The sequence below is a fragment of the Tursiops truncatus genome, chromosome 9, assembly GCF_011762595.2.
Source record: "Tursiops truncatus isolate mTurTru1 chromosome 9, mTurTru1.mat.Y, whole genome shotgun sequence".
Lineage (NCBI taxonomy): Eukaryota > Metazoa > Chordata > Mammalia > Artiodactyla > Delphinidae > Tursiops > Tursiops truncatus.
The window spans coordinates 14,019,016-14,038,038 of NC_047042.1; positions in this window are offsets into that span (position 1 = coordinate 14,019,016).

Sequence of the window (19,023 nt, forward strand, 5' to 3'; positions counted from 1 at the left end):
TATAGTCTTGTGATAACTAGGCATAGAAAATGGCCGCTTGCACCTGCCTAAAATTCTAGGAAATTTTCTATAAGTACAAACCAAGATATGTTTCCTTGAGAAAAGATTAATAGACAATTTTTATTGCTGTTGTTAAGGCAATAAGAAGTGATGGTTCTGAAGCCTGAGACTAGCAATCAAGTATGGAAGTGGGTTAGAGGGACAGGGGACAGGGAGATTATTCTAGGTAAAGAGGTCGACATGTGCAAATGCCCAGAAATTAGAGAGGGTGAGGCATGTAAGGCACTCCAAGTGATTCTTTATGGCTGGAGAAGGAAGAGGTGGAGAGACTGGTGGCACGTGAGGGTAGTGAGTTGGTGCACGTAAAGCCACTGGATTTTATCCCAAGCGCGGTGGAGAGCAGATGAAGGGTATGAAGCAGAGGAGTTTTATAATCATGTATCCCTTCTAAAGTATCATTCTAACTGCAATGTAAATAAGGATGTAGAGCGAGACAGGAATGAAAGCAGAGAGACCAGTTAGGAAGCTGTTACAACAATCTAGGGGAGGGCTGGTGGTGAGTTGAACTAGGAAAGACAATGGGGATGGAGAGATGTTTACAGAGAGGGATGTTAACAGGTTGAATTAACAGAACTTGGTGACCTGTTGGAATCTGGGAGTATGAGTGAAGGAGATCAATCCGGGATGACACCCAGCTTCCTTTTTTTTTAATTGAAGTATAGCTGATTTACAATGTTGTGTTAGTTTCAGTTGAACAGCAAAGTGATTCACACATATATATTCTTTTTCAGATTCTTTTCCCTTATAGGTTATTACAGAATATTGAGTATAGCTCCCCGTGCTATACAGTAGGTCCTCGTTGGTTATCTGTTTTATATACAGTAGTGTGTATATGTTAATCCCATCCTCCTAACTTATCCCTCTCCCCTACTTCCCTTTTGGTAACCATAAGTTTGTTTTCTATGTCTGTGGATCTATTTCTGTTTTGTAAATAAGTTCACTGGTATCTTTTTTTTTTCATATTCCACATAAGTGATTTCACATGATTTTTGTCTTTCTCTGACTTACTTCACTTAGTATGATAATCACTAGGTCCATCCATGTTGCTGCAAATGGCATTATTCCGTTCTTTTTTTATGGCTGAGTAATAGTCCCTTGTATATATGCCACATCTTTATCTGTTCATCTGTCAATGGACATTGAGGTTACTTCCAGCTTTCTGACTGGGGCAACTGCATTGTAAGGTGGTGCCAATCGTGGCGAAAGGAAACTCAGGAGGAGGAGGTTTTGGAGAAGAGATAATCGATTCCATTTGGGGCGTATCCTCAAAAAGGGGAGAAGAGAAAGACTTAGTAAGAAGTATATCATATGGCAGCAATGTATTTGAGTCTCTGTAAATCTAGTTGAACACTAAATTCTCACACTCTGGTATCTACTCTTAGGTAGAACTGTTCCTTAATCTTTGGGTTCATGTATCCACTCTTGCTACAAGCCAGTTGTGAAATGAATCAGTACCATCGGGGTAAATGAGTAATAAAAACCATGGCTTTTGAACAATGTTCAAAACAAATTACATATAATGGTATGTTGTTAATATTTTTGAGAGGGAATCGGGAATCTTAGATACATTTCATGGATAAAAGGATCCAGTGAAGGGCTCAAGAACAAACTCTAGGACAAGCTGTTGCCCCGTGTAATCTTTTGGAGAGATTAAATAAAAACCTTCCCAGAGATTAAATAAAAACCCTCTGATTTACTTCAGAATCCTTCCTGAAGTAAACAGTGAGAGAAAGCATTGAAGCACACTGTACTCTGACAATATTAACTACGTGTCACCAGGTTTAGTGTATGTAAACGCCAGTATCTCATGCATGGAGTGAAAGATAACTTCCTGACATCATAAGTGGGGATGGTGCCAGGTGAGGAACCAACAGCCCCTTGACCTTGCAAGAATCCGCATCTTGTCAGTGTTGGGAGAGAGCTTTCAGGTTGCGATACATGTTACCCACGAGGTGGCACAGATCTCGCATGGCCAGTGGACCTGGACTCACTCTGGCATGATTTCTAAGAGTTTCAGCTAGGCTCTCCCAATTCATGGAATGCAGGTTGAGCAACTACAGAGCCACTGTCATAGGATGAAATGACTTTTGGGGTTGTGGATACAGTCAAGGCATTGATCTTCCAGCCATTTGCAGCAACGTGGCACTGGGAGCATAGGGTATAACTGTTACCAGTGGATCCTTTCCCAGGTATGAAGTTACACTGAAATTATACCAGGTCTGCAAAGACTATCACTATTCAAGTCTGAATATTTTCTTCAGTCTTTCAGTGTAGCATAAAAGAAGTATATTAGATGATATTTACAAACTGTAGACCAGAGTGCAAACTTAGCAATGTTTTACATCATTAGAAAGAGAAAAACCTGTCATTCATCTCAGTCTATTTGAGGAAGAGGAATGATTTCCAAGAACTATAAGGTGAGAACTCAAAGAAGGTAGAAATCCAACGCTCTGAGGGTTAACCGTACTTTTATTTAGGAAGTGTTGAATTGCAAAAAAGTCATGTCTAAGTCCCGGTCATTCAGAGCTTTATTCCTTTTTATTGACAAGTAGGAGACTTATCTTCTAATTACATGCCATTTAAATAAGAGGAGCTTTGTTCATTTGAACTCAAAGTATACTTCTTACAATAGGAATACCCCCGTGGCAGTGGCAGGCAGGTTTTGGGCTGGCCTCCTGGCTGGCATTAGGATTTTCCTGAACACTCTCTCCTTCGTGGTCCTCTTACCTCCAGATCAACCAGGAATGGGAACCCAAGACAAGTACACTCCTGACCTAGTCCCTGAACCAGATAATGAGCCAGTGTCTTTGAGAGGCTTAGTATCGTAGTTTCTCCTGAATTTGAAACTGCCTTTCAACATGGCTCACGGCCCCATATCTGGCTCATCTGAAATCTAGCAAAGAAGGTATGGTCAAATCAGTTAGCAGCTGAAATTCAGTTAATATCAGAAGGATGACAAAGTCCTGCAGGCAAGTGCAGGCAACATACCAAGGAGAGGTGAGAGTGGCAATTGTATGCTCATCCAAAGAGCAGGGAATTGAGTCCTGTCTTTATTTTGAGATATGTTTCCTTAATCCCTAAGGGCTGGGACTCAAGACATGTTTCCCTGGTTACCAAAGCCCATTTACTAGAGCAAAGGGCAGGGAGGATATGACATGAAGGTTGCTTAGTGGAGAAAGCCAACTGTGCATGAGTGCATGTCTGTGTGAATGGGTGTGTGTGTTTGTGTGTACGTACATATCAGTTGAAAGAGTTAGGACTTGTTGAACTGAAGGCATCAGAAAGCTAATTTAAACTTGTTTCAACAACAAAAAATATTCCTGGGATATCTCACAGAATCAAGAATTCTTTTTATCTCTTTCAGTCTTATTTCCAAAAATCCTAGGGAAAGGATGAAGATCAATAAACGATTGATATATCCAGCAAGCAGGAGGGCTTTGCAGGCTCCATGTGGGTGGTAGGCCAGAAGCATGAGGTGGTAGGGAGGCAAGCCAGAGAAAAGGGTGCTGGAGAGACAATCTAATCAATGTCTACCACAACATACCATAAATACTTAGAAGAGGCTTTCTGTACCATTAGGCTTTCTCAACTGCTACAAAGAGTCCAGGAATGGAGAAAACAAGGGTCAGCCTTGGTAGAGAGAAGCCCATCATTTATATCAACTTATGGTGAGACATGGTTTTATTCTCCCTGGCCAATCCTATCATAAAGACCTTTCCACTCTCCTGCACCAATGTCAGGCACTGAAACACAGTGAAAAGAAGGGAGACAGTGACTCTAGAATGGAATAAGGGAAAGGGGGTGGGACCTGGCTTGTGGGAACAGCAAGTCTAGAACATCCCAGTTCAAAGTAGGATCTAGAGTAGGAACAAGAGTGAGGGAAAGCCATGAAGGGAAGAGCATTCTAGTTGGCCTTAGGAGGTGGCTGGTGGGGAGATGGGGCAGGGGAGTTTGCTTCAGAACTTTCCAGGCATTTATATGTCAAAGGAGAAGTTGGTAATATATCAACTAGAGATGGCAGGCCTTGGGTTCTTGTGCTGCTACATGTGTATGGTGCAGACTAGGGTAACTATTTTTCTCCAGTAGCTGTCAAACCGACTAGAAATCACATGGGACTCTAACAAGGATTACCTGAAATTCAGGTCTGGCTTCGCTTTAGGATGCAATGTTATCTTACACGTTCATTTTGTGAACCTCTTTCTTTCTTGTATTCTCCTTGGTAGAGCTCTTTTTTTTAAGTGAATAAGGCTTCTCTAGTGATGTTAAAGTCACTTCTCTCCTTAAAGCAACAATCAAAAGGCTCTAAACCCAATTTCTCGGTCAGGGACCTGTAATTAAGATGGTGCCGTCCTATGGTAACAGTGTCTTAAATGGTAGAGAAGCTCCATTGTTGTCACATCCCAATAAATGACTAGAATCCTAGGGAAACACAATAAAGTAAAAAAAAAAAAATGTGATGATTAGGCTTGGTTTTCTTCATGAACCGATATTCAATGTAAGTACAAAATCATTAAACCAACATCATAGTATTTTAATTTAATTACTGCAACAGTAATGTTTTCTCTTTTTCATAACATGTATAGATTCAAGAGTATTGTGGATTAGTTTTCTGTCTAAAAAACATATTACTGTTTATACCAACAAATGAGTATTAAGTTTTAATCAATTAACATACTGGTTACATTAAATTTTGAAACACAACTGAGGGCTGTCATTGCTTTTGCTTAATGAAGCAGGCCCTTCCTCGTCCTCATTTTTTCTCTTCTCTTCCTCTTCTTTTTCAATTTGTAGTGTCTTTGTGTTTGAAGGACTCAAATACATAGGAAAGTCTCTTGCTCCACAAACATGCCTTGAAATTGGATTCTTGCTGAAAAATGGACCTTGTTTCACAAATGATATTTGGATCCAATGGCAGGATGTGTTTAAGTATTTTGTTTCAAAATTTTGATTGAAAATGAAAGATTCTCTATAAAATAATACATTTTCTTGGCACAGCTAAACACCTGGATTCTGAACAGATTGAATCCATGCTTTAAGTTAAAAAAAATTAGTTTTGTGCTTTTCTGTCAAAAATATGAAAGAAGTTCAGTAAGTGGATTGCACATAAACAGTCTGTGTCTGGGGAAAACCCAAACAGATGGCCTTTGAAATATTTGTTAGTAAGACATACAATTGGAATCCAAAGGATGAATAAAAGATTTCCTAAATTATTCAAAACTAACACATTAGAGTATTCAAAAGGTGGGTTTTTTTTTAGGCATTTCTTGATACTTCCAAAGAACGTTTATGACAACTTCAAAGGTCCTCTGACCAAGCTCTTCCATTTCTGAATATTTTTCTAAGGAAATAGTTATAAATTGTACAAGTACACAAAGTTACAATGCACATCACAATATGGTTTTAATAGCAAAAATTGAAAGCACTTTAAATATTCAAAAGTAGGGGATTGCTACTTAGATTATGATAACTCAATAGAAGACTATACAAACATAGACAATTAGGGAGCTCCATACTTATTTACATGGAATTATACTTTTCTATATTAGTAAGTAAAAGAAAAATGTGCCACAGAACTGTAGAGCATGATCCAAATTATGTTTGAAACTTAGGTAGTCCCCTGTATATACATATGAGGACAAAACCTGGGAAAATATCCCCAAAAATGAATATAAGAAAAAAAATCCTTCTAGACCTCGTCTTTCTCTTGTTCCTTGCTGAGTAATATTTGACAGTCCACTTATATATTACCTTTTTCTTTTTACAAAGAGATTAAGCTTCACCATTCCTTATAGAAACTCATAGATGTAAAGCATTAACATATATAAAGCCATGATCACTTACCAGAAAAAGCATAAGCAGTAGGATTTTCTACCCTCATTATTGGTAAGATACAACTTTGTATGCTCTATAATTATACAGAAAATATATATTTTAAAAATACGTATTTTAGAGCAGTTTTAGGTTCACAACAAAATTGAGAGGAAGGTACACCCTTCCTTTCTCATATACACCCTGCCCTCACACATACATAGCCGCCTCAACTAAACGTCAATCACAAAAGTACATTTGTTACAATTGATGAACCTACATTGACACATCATAATCACCCAAAGTCCATAGCTTACCTTAGAGTTAACTCTTGGTGTTGTACACTCTATGGGTTTGAACAAATGTACAATGCCATGTATTCATCATTAGAATATCATACAGTATTTTCACTGCCCTAAAAATCCTCTATGCTCTGCCTGTTCATCCTACCTCCAGTCCATCCCCAGTAACCACTAATTTTTTTATCATCTCTATAGTTTTCCCTTTTCTAGAATGTCATATATTTGGAGTCAGATGTGCTACCATTGCATAGTGAAATCCTAGAATGTCATATAGTTGGAATCATACAGTATGTAGCCTTTTAAGATTGGCTTCTTTCACTTAGTAACATGCATTTAAGCTTGCTTTCTGTCTTTTCATCGATGGACAGCTCATTTCCTTTCGGCGCTGAATAATATTCCATTGTCTGGGTCTACCACAGTTTATTTATCCATTCACTTACTGAAGGACATCTTGTTTGCTTCCAAACTTTAGCAGTTGTGAATAAAGCTGCCATAAACATCCATGTGCAGGTCTTTCTGTGAACATAAGTTTTCAACTCCTTTGGCTAACACCAAGGAACAAGATTTCTGGATAGTACGATAAGAGTATGTTTAGTTTTGTAAGAAACGACAAGACTGTCTTTCAAAGTGGTTTTACCATTTTGCCTTCCTACCAATAATATGAGTTCCTATTGATCCATGTCCTTGTCAGCACTTGGTATTGTCAGTGTTCCAATTTTGGCCATTCTAATAGGTGTGTAGTGGTATCTCATCATTGTTTTAATTTGCATAATGTCCCTGGTGTCATATGATGTGGAACATCTTTTTCATGTGCTGATATGCCATCTATATATCTTCTTTGGTGAGGTGTCTGTTAAGGTCTTTGGTCCAATTTTTAATCAGATTGTTCTTTTATTGTCAAGTTTCAAGAATTCTTTGTATATTTTGGTTAAGTACTTCATCAGAGGTATATTTTGCAAATATTTTCTCCCACAGTGTGGCTTGTCTTCTAATTCTCTTCACACTGTCTTTTGTAGAGCTGAAGTTTTTAATGTTAATGAAATCCAGATCATTATTTACTTCATGGATCATGTCTTATTCTGTTCCATTGATCTATTTGATTTCTTGCCTGTACCACACTGTCTTGATTAGTGAAGCTTTATAGTAAGTCTTGAAGTTGGGTAGTGTCAGTTCTACAACTTTGTTCTTTTCCTTCAATATTGTGTCCACTATTCTGGGTCTTTTGCCCCTCCATATAAACTTTAGAATTAGTTGTCAATATTCATATAACTCACTAGGCTTTTGACTGGAATTGAATGGACTCTTCAAATTGTGAAGAACTGACTTCTTGACAGTATTGAGTCTTCCTCCTATCCAAGAACATGGAATATCTTTCCATTTATTTAGTTGTTCTTTGATTTTGTCCATCAGAGTTGTGTCATTTTCCTCATATAGATCTTGTACATATTTTGTTAGTTATACCTAAGTATTTCAATTTTTGAGGTGCTAATGTAAATGGTATTGTTTTTAATTTCAAATTCTACTTGTTCATTGCTAGTATATAGGAAAGCAATTGACTTTTGTATATTAACCTTGTATCCTGCAATGATGCTGTAATCACTTTTTAGTTTCAGGAGATTTTTGTTGATTTTTTTTTTCAGATTTTCTAAATAGACAATCATGTCGTCTGCAACAGAAACAGTTTTATGTCTCCCTTCTCAATGTGTATACCTTTTATTTTGTTTTTCTGATTACATTAGCAAGGACTTCAAGTGCAATGTTGAAAAGGACTGGTGAGAGGGAACATCCTTGCCTTGTACTTGAACTTAGTGGAAAAGCTTTGAGTTTCCCACCATTGACTATGATATTAACTGTAGGTTTTTGTAGATGGTCTTTATCACATTGAGGACATTTCTATTTCTAGTTTACTGAGAATTTTTATCATGAGTAGGTGTTTATGCATCTACTGATATGATCATGTGATTTCCCTTTTTTAATCTGTTGATTAGATGTATTATATTAACTGATTTTGAAACGTTGAATGCCAGAGATAAATCCCACTTGGTCATGGTATATAATTATTTTTTATACCTTTTGGGATTTGATTTGATAACATTTTGTTTAGGATTTTTGAATCTATGTTCATGAGAGACATTGGTCTGTAGGGCTTTTTTAGCCTCTTAATGTCTTTGTCTGGTTTTTGTATTAGATTAGTGCTGCCCTCATAAAATGAATTAGGAAGTATTCCCTCTGCTTCTGTCCTCTGAAAAATTGTAGAGAATTGGCATAATTTCTTCCTTCAGTGTTTGGTAGAATTCACCAACCTGGGCCCATCTGGACCTGGTGTTTTCTGATTCAAAAGCCTATTAAATATTGATTAATTCAATTTCTTTAATAGATCCAGGTCTATTCAGATTGTCTATTTCTTCTTCTATCAGTTTGGGCAGGTTGTGTCTTTGAAGGAATTGGCCCATTTCATCTAGCTTATCAGATTTGTGGGCATAGCATTGTTCATAGTTTCCCTTTATTATATCTTTATTGTTCATGGGATCTCTAAGATATCCCCTCTTTATTTCTGATATTAGTAATTCATGTTCTCTCTTTTTCTTAGTTAGCCTGGCTGGAGGCTTGTCAATTTTACTGATCTTTTCAAAGACCCAGCTTCTGGTTTTGTTGATATTTTCTATTACTTTCCTGTCTTCGATTTCATGGACTTCTCTTAATTCTTATTATTTCTCTTCGATTACTTTGGATTGAATTTGCTAACCTTTTTCTAGTTTCCTAAATTGGGAACTTTAGATTATTGAATTTAGATCTATCTCTTTTTCTAATGTATGCATTTGAGGCTATAAGTTTTCCTCTATGCCCTGCTTTCACCACATCCTATGAATTTTAATAAATTATGTGTTTATTTTCATCTAGTACAAATATTTAAAAATTGTTCGTGAGATTTCTTCTTTGACCCATGTGTTATTTAGAAGTATTTTGTTTAATCTCCATGTATCTTGGGATTTTCCAGTTATCTTTTCATTACTGATTTCTAGTTTAATTTCATTGTGTTCTGTGGGGAGACATTGTATAATTTCTAGTCTTTTAAATTTGTTAAGATGTGTTTTATGACCCAGAACATGGTCTGTCTTGGTGAATGTTCCATGTGAGCTTGAGAAAAATGTGTATTCTGTTGTTGTTGGATGAAGTAGTCTATAGATGTCCGTTATATCCAGTTGACTGACGGTGTTGTCGAGTTCAACTCAGTCCTTACTGATTTAATCTGTTCAATCTGTCCATTTCTGATAGAGAGGTGTTGAAATCTCCACCTAAGATATTGCATTCATCTGTGCATTCATTCTCCTTGTAGTTCTATCAATTTTTGCCTCACATAGTTTCACACCCTGTTGTTAGGCACATTCATATTAAGAATTGTTAGGTTTTCTTAGAGAACTGATCCCTTTATCATTATGTAATGTCCTGTTTTATCTCTGATAACCTTCCTTATTTTGAAGTCTGCTCTGTCTGAAATTAATACAGTTATGCCTTCTTTCTTTCGGTGCTATATTTCTCTCCATCCATTTACTTTTAATCTATATGTGTCTTTATATTTAAAATGAGTTTCTTAGAGTCAACATATAATTGAGTAGTGTTTTCTGATCTACTCTGACAATCTTTGTCTTTTAACTGGTGCATTTAGGTTATTGACATTCAAAGTGATTATTGATATAGTTAGATTCATTATTTACCATATTTGTTACTACTTTATATTTGTTGCCCTTGTTCTTTGTTACTATATTTGCCTTCCAGTTTTTTCTGCCTTTTGTGGTTTTAATTGAGCATTTTATATAATTCCATTTTCTCTCCTTTCTTAGCATATTAACTATTCTTCTTTTAAAAATTTTTTTAGTGGTTGCCCTAGAGTTTGCAATAGAAATTTACAACTAATCCAACTTCACTTTCAAATAATGCTATAGCACTTTACAGGTAGTATGAGTATCTTATGATGACCAAATAATCTTAATTTCTTCTTCTCATCTTTTGTATCTTTGCTGTCATTCATTTTACTTACACAAAAGCATACAAACGCTTATGTATGCAGCATAAGATATATACACATGCACACACTGTGTTGAACATGTAGTTGAAAACATTGTTATTATTACTGAACATTTACCTATTAGATCAATTAAGAATAAGAAAAATAAGTTTTTATTTTATCTTCACTTATTCCTTCTTTGTTGCTCTTCATTTCTTTATGTAGATCAGAGTTTCTGACCTGTGTTAATTTCTTTCTAAGAACTTCTTTTAACATTTCTTGCAAGGCAGGTCTACTAGCAATAAGGTCTTTCAATTTTTGTTTCCTGAGAAAGTCTATTTCTTCTTCACTGTTGGAGGATCATTTCACAGAACTACCAAATTCTAAGTTGGTGTATTTTTCTCTCACCATTTTAATTATTTTACTCCACTTTTGTTTTTGCTTGCACAGTTTCTGAGGAGAAGTTGGGTGTAATTCTTATCTTTGTTCCTCTATAGATAAAGTGTTTTATCCCTCCGGCTTTTTAAGGATTTTTTCCTTATCTTTGATTATCTGTAATTTGAAAATGACATGCCTATGTGCAGTTTTTTTGGACATTTATCCTGTTTGGTGTTCTCTGAGTTTCCTGGATCTGTGGTTTGGTGTCTCACATTAATTTGGGGAAATTCTCAGACATTGTTTCACATATTTCTTCTGTTCCTTTATCTCTTCTCCTTCTGGTGTTCCCATCACACATATATTACAACTTTTGTAGTTGCCCCACGGTCCTTGGATATTCTGTTCTCTTTTTTTCCATCTCTGTTCTCTTTGCTTTTTTGTTTTTCGAGGATTCTTTTGATATATCTTCTGTTTCAGAGATTCTTTCCTCAGCCACGTCTAGTTTATTTATCAGCCCATCAAAGGCATTCTTCATTTCCATCACACTGTTTTTTATTGCTAGCATTTCTTTTGGTTCTTTCTTAGGATTTCCATCTCTGGGCTTACATTGCCTGTAGGTTCTCGCATACTGCCAACTTTATCAGCATCTTGCATTAACATGATTAGCATATTAATCATAGTTGTTTTAAATTCCCAGTCTGATAATTCCAACATCTCTGCCATGTCTGGTTCTGGTGCTTGCTCTGTCTCTTCAGACTGTGTTTTTGCCTTTTTGTATGCCTTGTAGTTTTCTCTTAAGAGCTGGACATAATATGCCAGGTAAAAGGAACTTCTGTAAATAGGCCTTTAGTAATGTGGTAGTGGGGTGTGAGGGGAGAAGTGCTCCTGTGATTAAGTCTCAGTCTTTTAGTGAGGCTGTGCCTGTGGACTGTAAACTTCACAAGTACTTCTTTTTTTTTTCTCCCCCCTTAGGTGGAGCAGGGTGGCTAGGGTCTGGAGCTGGGCATTCCCCTTCCCCCACGGCAGTTAGGCTCTGGTTAACTACTTGACCCTGAGGGCAGGCTTTGTTAAGAACCAGGCCTCTGGCTAATTTCACAATGGTTTCTTTTCCCCTCCTCCTCCTGGAAGCATGATGGGATTTTTCTCCATTGTTTACTGTGGGAACCTGGTTGAGGTCCCGGAGGTAAATCTCACAATATTGTGGTGGTGGGGCACTCTAAGTGCTCCTGGAGTTTCTAACTCTCAGACTTGTCTACACTGAGCCTCCAGCACTTTGTCAAGTACAGTTCAGGTTTTCCTACCCTGGCACTGGTTTACACAGTGGTTTTCCCTTGTGAGTCTCTTCTCTCGGATGCCATGACTCCCTATACTCCCCTGTTGGTCTCTCAGATCTTGGGGACGGGGTTTGCCCTGTGCCTTCCCCCCTATTACAGATCCTAGAAGAGTGTTCATGTTTTCCATTTGTTCAACTTTTCACTTGTTCTGATGGAGTGGTGACATCCAAGTGCCTTACATGAAGAAATGGAAATTGGAAGTACCCAGAAAATAACATTTTTTAGGCTACTCTCCTTTTATCTGCACAAGGCCTCTGATAATCCCTGCATAAAATTTCCTTTGAGGATGCACATCCCCAAAGTTCTTTTTCTTCTTCTTATGTAAACGAATAAGCCTGGAGAGTGGTCATGTGCCTCTAAGGGAGGGTCAGGAGGACTGGAGCCTGGAGAGGACGTTGTTGTGTTTGTTATGTGGATATTCAAGTGCAGGAAACACAGTAACCACGTGTCTATAATTAAAACACCTATGTCTCTGCTTTCTGCTAAGAGTTTTGTGTACATTTTCTCATTTATTTTTCACAATAACCCTTGGAGGAAGTTAGTATTAGCTCATTGAGAATACTGGAGCTTAGTAAAGTTAACTTCTGCTTTTGTAAGATTGTATTGTAAATAGCACAGGTAGGATTTGAGCCCTGATCTCTGAAGTTCTCAAGCTCTTAAACATCACAGTGAACTAGAAATAGACAAAAGCAAATTTGTACCCAGGGGAACTGTTCTAGCCCTGTAATCCAAGATCCAAAAACTTTATAATATAGAATTTTGTTCTTCTCACACACATGCATGTGTGATCTCTCCTTTTCTTATTTCTCAAATGTGCAAGTAGGAAAATAATTCACTCATGTGCAGTAGGTGATGTCCTTCTGGCCAGGTCATTTCTAGTCTCAAAAATCCTTACTATGTCTCCATCACTGTATCAGTTAGGATTGAGTCTGCCTGCCTGTGATAGACAACCCACAATAACAAGAGGGTTTCTTCTTTCATTCGAAATCAATATGGAGGCAGACAGTTCAGGGGGGGCATGGTGGCTCCAAAAAGTCGTCAAGAACCCAGGCTCCTTCTATCTTTCTGCTTCATCCTTAGCATTTGGTTTCCACCTTCAAGACCACCTCATGGACCCAGATGGTTGCTGCAGAATCTAGTAGCAGAGAGGGTAAAAGGGATATTCCCAGCTGTCTGTCCCACTTTAAGAGTCCTTCCTGGAAGGCACATAACAATTCCACTTATATGTCATTGACTGGAACTTAATCATACAGCCACACCTATCTATGTTATGAAGGCCAGGAAATGTAGTCTTTTATCTAATGGAATTGCTGTCCCCAGTGTTACAGGAGTTCTTTTGTTACCTGAAAACTAGGTTCACCTCTTGGTGGGTGTCAAGCCAATAGACACAACCAAGCCAAAGATCAGGAGAAGGAAAGATTTATTACCACTTGCAGCAAGTAAGAAGACTACTGGTAGGGATCTTTCCCCAAGCATTATCTCCCCAAACAGCCAAATTGGAGAAGTTTTAAGCTAAGGGTACATGTATATTCATGGAGGGGCTTGAGCAGAGGAGAATTCACTATAGAATTGGGGCAAAAGTTGAAAAAGTCCAGGCCTTAGTTGATTGAAGTCAGGAGGCTCAAAGTCATCATTTCATTCTCCACCTGGGTTGGAGCCTTAGTTCCTGCGGAACTTGAAGATATATTATTATGTATATCTCTTGAGGAGGAACTAGGACTCTGCTGCATCACTGTACTATTATTTGACTGCCTTTTCTCTGTTCCTGCGTTCCTGTATTCCCTTAAGATCATTGATTACTGATATCCTGTTCAAGGGCAAGCAATGGTGGTGAGGCTTAGATCACAAAATGGCTTAGGCCAAAATGGCTTCTCTTATGTCAAGAAAGTCATTCCTGGTTCTCTTTCTCCAGGAACCCCTTAATCTATCTGCTTACACTTTTACTAAGGAAGTAGAAGTTAACGGATTTCAAGCAGGCAATTAGCAATCTCTGCCACAACTGCCTGTGGAAATATGCACAAGTTTATGCCTGGGGACAGACTCTAGCATCGTCCTGTCTAATTAGTGTTATGTCTGACTCTTTGGATGCTATTCACATCTTTATGGCTCCTCTTGTACTGTTCTCTCCGTATGGGATATCTTCCCTTTCCTCTGCTTTCTACCATCAGCTTCTTACCTTTCCTTTAAGGGCCACTTGATGTGACGCTTCCTCCATGAAGTCTTCTGAACCTGCCAACCAATTTAGATCACTCCCATCTTTGAGGGCTTCCACGGCTGCTGACTTAAACTTCCCAAACACCACCCTCATCATGTCATTCCACTGCTCTGCTTAAACTTTCAATGTCTCCTTATTTTCTCACAGATCAGATGGTAGCAGGACACCAAGAAAGTTTATTACTTGGGAAAACGTAATGAAATAGATAATTAATTAATTCACTAATTAATTAGTCAGCAAATAATTATGGCGCTCCAGTTATGTGTTAGGCACTGCACTAGGTGCTGGGCACAAGTTTATTTTAAAATAAGGAGCTGTCAAAGCATGCATGATAGTTTCTTTCTGATTCTTTTGTTAGGATTTATTTACTATTTTTGATTTAGTTTTTGGTATTGGTGCTTGTTTGTAGCTAAGCAATAGCAAAGTCAAAGATTCCAAGAAAACATGTAAGAGAGAAAAGTTTTAAATGGTATATGTTCCCCGTTAATTTTTTTCCCCTATGAATTGGGAAAATGCTGTGACTATTTAATTTTATCAATAAACCCCCTTGATCAATATCAGGGCACACTAGTTTCATAGGAGTTTAGCCACACTGAGTCTAAACTACATCCTCTTCAGTGTCCTTCAAATTTGGATATTCCCAAAGATTATATTTTAGGTTGCATTTTCCCTTTATTGCTTAGTCCCTCTGTACTTCAAACATCCATTGTATGCGGAAGCTCTCAGAATATTTATCTTTAGCACCAGACTTTTCTTCGCTTCAAAACCAACTAACCAACTGTCTCCTGTACGTTATTTTTCAAGTCTGTAAGAAAAAGATTAATTTCCCAACTGAAAACGAGCGAAGAGCAACAGTAGAAAATGTAGAAAACAATAAAAAAAAATTGACTCATCAGGAATCAAAGAAATACAAGTTAGAACAAAAAGTAAAATACTATTTTTCACCCAACCAAATTGATGACGTTTTTAAGAAAATGATAATACCGAATGTTTGATGGTAGGAAGGTATAGAGATCTCATATATAACTCTTAGGAATATAAATTGTGGGAGATAGAATATACAAACAGACAATGGCCAGACCATACTAAAAAAAAAAAAAAAAAAAAACAGAACTCTAACCCACAACCTGCCGCAACCTACCCAGGAAATCAACCCCTTTTCTATAATAGCAGCGCAGGAAGCCAGGCTGCTGTTAAGGTAGACTTGTAGGCAGTCAGACTGCTGTCTCTAGTAATAGTCAGGAAGCTAAACAGTAACTTCTGTAACAGCCCAAAGTGGCCAAGACCTGATTAATAACTGACAGCTTCCCTAATTTTTGTCCGCTTCCAACTTAGAACCTGATAAAACTAAATATGCACCCCTAGCCAATCACACAGGATGTCCCCCTTCTAGTAGCCCTCTTACCACTTCCCCATGCCAACAGCCTCTAATCAGGGTGCACCCGAAGCCTTCCCTTTTTTCCACCATGAAGATTTCTCACTCCTCTGCCCGCCTTTGAGTCTCTGTCAAAACGCCGGTGAGGGTGGCTGACTTCCATGCTGGAGCAGCTTCTGAGTAAATAGCCCTGGTGTTTCTTATTTGGTTGGCTCTGTTTCTATAATGGATACCACCTTTCATTAGACCACCTGCCAAAATTATGCACAAGGATGTTAATTAGATATACTCAAAGTATGCAACAAAAAAGAGTTTGATTATACAACCTATGGTATTTTTACAGAATGCAATTTTGATGTGCACCAGTAAGTCATATTTTAGAACAACACTTTATAATGTTATTGGAGAATTATCTTAAAGTATGACTGAATGAAGAAAGCAGATGACAAAACTTGATGATAGAATTTTGTTGAAAAATTTATATAAACATAGAGAAAGAAAGGAAGAGAGGGAGAGAGAGAGAATAAATATATCCAACAGTGATAATCGGGAGGGAGAAATTGAGTGGTTTTTGAATTTATTTAATAATTTTTGGTATTTTTCCAACTGTCGCCTGTCATGATTTTGCATTATTTTTGTAATTAGAAAAATGTTTCTTTTTTTAATATACATTTATTTATTTTATTTATTTATTTTTGGCTGTGTTGCGTCTTCGTTGCTGTGCGCGGGCTTTCTCTAGTTGCGGCGAGCTGGGGCTACTCTTCGTTGTAGTGCGCCGGCTTCTATTGCAGTGGCTTCTCTTGTTGTGGAGCACGGGCTCTAGGCACGCGGGCTTCAGTAGTTGTGGCTCGCGGGCTCTAGAGCACAGGCTCAGTAGCTGTGGCGCACGGGCTTAGTTGCTCCGTGCCATGTGGGATCTTCCTGGACCAGGGCTCGAACCTGTGTCCCCTGCATTGGCAGGCAGATTCTTAACCACTGTGCCAGCAGGGAAGTCCCAGAAAAATGTTTCTTTAAAAAATGGTTGCTCAGGGAAAATTACAATAAGCTGTATCTTAAAATGACATTTGAAATATTAGAAGGGAACAGGTTTCAGTGGGTACAGGTTTTGCAAAACCAAACTGCAAAATAAGCTGAGGCTTACCAAAATTGATAAAGAAAATATAAATATTATTTCAGCTATTTGGGAGAGAAAGTTAATTAAAGAAAGATTAATATCATTGCTCAGAGTTAGTAGAATAATGTGGTGCAACTTTTCTTGTTACTACCTGTCAAAAAAGACCTTTAGGGGCTTCCCTGGTGGCGCAGTGGTTGAGAGTCCGCCTGGCGATGCAGGGGACACGGGTTCGTGCCCCGGTCCAGGAAGATCCCACATGCCGCAGAGCGGCTGGGCGCGTGAGCCATGGCCGCTGAGCCTATGAGTCCGGAGCCTGTGCTCCGTAACGGGAGACCACAAAAGTGAGAGGCCCGCGTACCGCAAAACAAAAAGACCTTTAGACTGAAAAAGGTAGCAACCTAAGGAGGAATGGAAGCTAAAGGACTGGGAAAAGATTCTATAAATCACCATCTAATTAGAAGGGATAAAGGGGTGATTTTTTTTTAACCTCATATTTCCACTTTGATTTTTCAATTTTCTGAAATTTAGAAATACTACCTTATAATGGAAAATATTAAAGCCCTTCATAGTGTTCAAACAATGAAGTAGGTTATTATGAATAAAACGACTAAATTTATTGAGCTGGTCAACTCTTTCAGAGCTATGCAACAAACTTATGAGACAGAGCCTTGTGAACCACTCTACACTTAGAAAGTCTTAGCTCTGGTTTATGAAAACTATTCACAGTACTCGGTCCTATACACTTAAAATGAGAAGTTGATGCTTACATTTACCTCCATAGCTTGAAGTTGGGAGAGGTGACCTGATGATGGGGAAGAAAGAAACAGTCAATTTGCCATAGAATGAAAGACTGTTAGTCTGAACATTTCTCAAACTTTATTCTACATGCTTATCACCTGGGGATATGATTAAAATCCAGATTGTTGCTCAGTAAGTCTCTGGAGGGGCCTAAGCTCTTCATTTCTAACCAGTTCCCAGGTGATACGGATACTGCTGGTCTGTGGACCACACTCCGAGTAGCAGGAACTAGAGAACCTTCTAGATAAGAGAGCCCAAAACTTTCATTTCACAGGAGAAAACTTGGGGCTCAAGGTCACATGTGAATTTCATCTTGGCCACAGGCGTAGCGTGAACCTGCCAGCTGGCAGGGGTCTTTCTTCCTCTAATTCATCTTTCCGTATCTGTGTTGCTTCGTTTACCAGTCAGCTTCAATCAGGTCCATAACACCCTTTCTGAGGAAGAGAGAGAGGCTGAACATTCTGCATTCCAGAAAAGTAGAAAGACCAGGAAGGCCCGGGGTCAATGGCCAGCCTCCAACTTTGCTTGCTTGGGCTGCCATTGGATGGATGTGCTCCATCAGGAGGGTCCCCAGAGCAGAACCTATGTGACAGATGAAAGGAATGTGTCCCTCGGAGAATTTGTGGAGATGACTCATCCATCATACAAACCTAGGGAGCTCCAGCCTCCAAGAAAACAAAAAGAAAGCATGTTCAGCAATGAATCAGAGAGCAGCAGCCCTGGGCAAGGAGCTGATTGTGACGCTCAGAAGACCCTTTCAATAAAGTCTTTCTCCTGATCCCCACCCCTCATTCTACCATCAACAAGGGGCCAGGTGACAGTGGTCTGGGAGAAGACTCAGCACAGCTAGCCTCAGAGGCCAAGAGGGCTCAGGAGGAAGACTGCCAGCCCAGAAGGAGAGAGAGAAGCTAGCAGCTCCCCAGAACTTTGAGGGGCCACATACTGTTGGGAAAGAAAAACAATTTTGTTTTACTTTTTTTTAAATTGAAGTATAGTTAATTTACAATGTTGTGTCAGTTTCAGGTGTACAGCATAGCGATTCAGTTATACCTATATTCATGCTTTTTCAGATTCTTTTTCCTTATAGTTTATTACAAGGTATTGAGTATATTTCCCTGTGCTATACAGTAGGTTATTGTTGCTTATCTATTTTATATATAGTAGTGTGTATATGTTAATCCCAAACTCCTAATTTAAAGAAAAACAAAATTTTAGAACAAGATTTTGTTCTGAATTTCAGTGATGATTTTTCCACCTGTCTCCCAGTATTTAGTCACACTTTTTCTGGAGGTGTTACCTGACCTCTCACCACAATAAAATTGAACAATAAAACAAAAACACCCTCGGGGGAAGACAGTGGTTATACTCCTCTATTTTCCTTTTTTTTTTTTTTTTTTTTTTTAATAATCCTCTATCTTCCTTCCTAATCCTGAACCTGTGTTTTCATCAAAGCAGAAGAGATTGCCAGTTTGGAGAGGGTTTGGTCCTAGAAGTTAATGGGTGGGTCTAGGTCCTAATGGAAAGGGGAAAATTATGGTGTGTGAGCAAAGTCAGAAAAGTAGAGGAGCTAGGCTTATTTCTTTTTTTCTGTGGAGACTGGACTGGGGGCTTCCACAGCCTCGTTGGTTGGTAT